Source organism: Grammomys surdaster, unplaced genomic scaffold (genome assembly GCF_004785775.1).
Source record: "Grammomys surdaster isolate TR1022 unplaced genomic scaffold, NIH_TR_1.0 61, whole genome shotgun sequence".
NCBI lineage: Eukaryota > Metazoa > Chordata > Mammalia > Rodentia > Muridae > Grammomys > Grammomys surdaster.
The window spans coordinates 3,653,420-3,655,976 of record NW_021604563.1 but is presented as its reverse complement, the minus strand read 5'-3'; the positions used below and the strand labels follow the sequence as shown (position 1 = coordinate 3,655,976).

At 42.2% G+C, this 2,557-nt stretch overlaps 1 pseudogene; it reads right to left on the bottom strand.

Annotated features, from left to right (window-relative positions):
- Window positions 1–881: 881 nt before the first annotated feature.
- Window positions 882–1,758, bottom strand: LOC114639138 (annotated as a pseudogene).
- Between the last annotated feature and the right edge of the window lie 799 nt (window positions 1,759–2,557).

Sequence of the window (2,557 nt, the reverse complement as noted above, 5' to 3'; positions counted from 1 at the left end):
AGCGCTTCAGTTGAATATGTAAGAGTGGAGGGCCCTGCTGGGCATAGATGGAAGAAGAGAACCTTGACCTCATGAAGGCTGGATGCCCCAGGGGGTGGGAATTTTGAGGGTGGGAAGGTGGGAGTTGGGGGGGTAGATAGAGGTTACATCCACAGAGAAAAAGGAGGAGGGTTCAGGGGATTGGGGGTTCCTGGGTGGGTGGGGGATGGGGTAAGGGGACAACATAGGAAATGTAAATAAAACATCCAATAAAAATAAAAAAAATAATAAAAAATTAAAAAAAAAGAAATCTATAGGCTTCTAAACACATTTTTATTTAGATTTATAATCAGAAAATTAGGAATATTTACTTCTGGTAGAATATATGAACATAATGTATATACTTTATAACAAGAAAGAGAACTTTTTTTTTACATATTTATGCATTCATTCTCGATTACATTAATGAGAAAGTCTTAATCTGGGGCCATTTGACCATTAATAGCAGTCTCAGTGTTACTTAAGTCTCTTGAAAAGGTATTTTTTGAGTTAAGTCAATATTAGTATCTGGCTGGAACTAAATAATATTGATTAATTTATATTGTGTTTACTGTATAGTTAAGAAAAATAGACACTGATATGCCAATTACAATATGACTTCCTTTTAAAGAAAGACATTTACTTAAGAAAACCAATATTAAATAAAATAATTTCAAGTGATGAAATTTGAGGTTTCTCTATCACAAACTCATGTTTGCTTTCTTTCTTTTTTTTTCTGAAGTGATTTTACCTTTATTTCTTATTTCCTTCACTTTAAGCCAATCATTAGATTTCACAGTGATTTCTGGGGTGGGGCAGAAGGAAGGCATCGTTCAGAATGATGGAGGCAGGCCCGGTTGGCCTCACTGTGGAAGCTGGAGGAGCAGGGACTGGCCCCCAGGCAGGTAGGTGATGTTCCGAGAGAGCGAGAGCTGGTAGGCAATGTCCTCGGCAGCTTCCAGCTTCCGCAGCTCGATCAGGCCGTCCCCAGCGGTGGCCAGCGAGTTGGCGATCAGCTCAGCTGCCTTGGATTCACCCTCAGCAGAGATGATGGCTGCCTTCTTCTGCTGCTCAGCCTTTTCCACCACGAATCTAGCTCTCTCTGCTTCCTGCTGAGCCACCTGCTTGGCTTCTACTGCCTCTGTCAACTCCTTCCCGAAGGTCAGATGTGTCAGGGACACATCATCCAGGATGAGCCCAAATGTTGCTGCTCGCTCTGTGAGGTCATCGCTCACCTGCCTGGAGACCAGCTCTCACTGGGTAATCAATTCTCCAGCATCAAACCGAGCCACCACGGACTTGAGGATCTCTGTGGTGATAGATGGCAGCACCCGCTCATCACAGTCGTCGCCGATGCTGGTGTAGATACGAGGGAGCTGGCTGGCCACCGGCCGGAAGAGGATGCACCGTGTGATGTTGACTTTCTCTAGGGCTTTGCTACCAGTGATGACCGGGACATTCCGTGGTCGAGAGCGGCAGTCAAAGATAATTGGTTTCTGTACCCAAGGGATGAGAAAGTGAGTCCCTTCCCCTCCCACAATGTCCTGTACGCCACGGAATCGGTCAAAGATGACAGCTCTGTGTCCAGCATCCACATTATATAGAGCAGAGTTCACCACGCCTCCTGCAACTGCTAACACCAGGCCGAACTTTCCGATGGACTCAAACACTTTGGCAGCCATGACTCCTTCTGTTGCTTCCACTCACACCTGCTTTCACTCTGACCTCCACATGAATTCCCCCGGATGTTTGCTTTCATACAAAGAAGATCCCTACTTTCATTTGTTACACCTTCTATTTTTTCTCGTTCATGTATACTTTGGATTGGCTGATAAATGTATTCCTTTGTCTTCTTGCTCCAGGACAAATTTTGGGACCTAGGATTTAAATTGTAACCCCTGATTCTAATTTTTAAAATTTTACTGGAAGAACAATTATATAGCATCTTGTGTGCACCTTTTAGAAAGTTCCAAAGAGTACATACTACTCTAACTTTGTTGTGATTAAATATCACCAGGATCACTTTCCCATGACGCATTCTCAGCTCTGGTGTATAATACACCACTCAAAGCTGAGTCTCCGATCCCAAGTGTGAAATACATCTACTACTTCTCGTAATGGCAAGCCCTTTTTGCTTATTAATGTCACCAATAATCTTAAGTCTTTGGGAACACAACTGTTATACAATGCTAAGCTGATTGAGCCATTTACAATATAGTTATTTTCTTGGAGATTGCTTCCACTATAAAGTCATATGAATGTCTATCAGATTAGACTTTCTTATGACATATACTATTTTAATGTTTATTAAATATTTTTCTTACAGCATATTGCTAACTTTCAGAGTTCAATTAAATTTGCTTGTAACTAATGTATTTTGCGTCCCCCTTCTTAAGAAAATACCAAAAAAAAAAGAAGGCAATTTGTAGCAGTTACTGTGCTGAGACAGTGTCAGAGGCTGGCACAGCCTCGGTGGTAGTTATTGTGAAAGGCTTTGGACCAAGAACTCAGAGAATGCGCCTAGTAGGATATAGGAAAT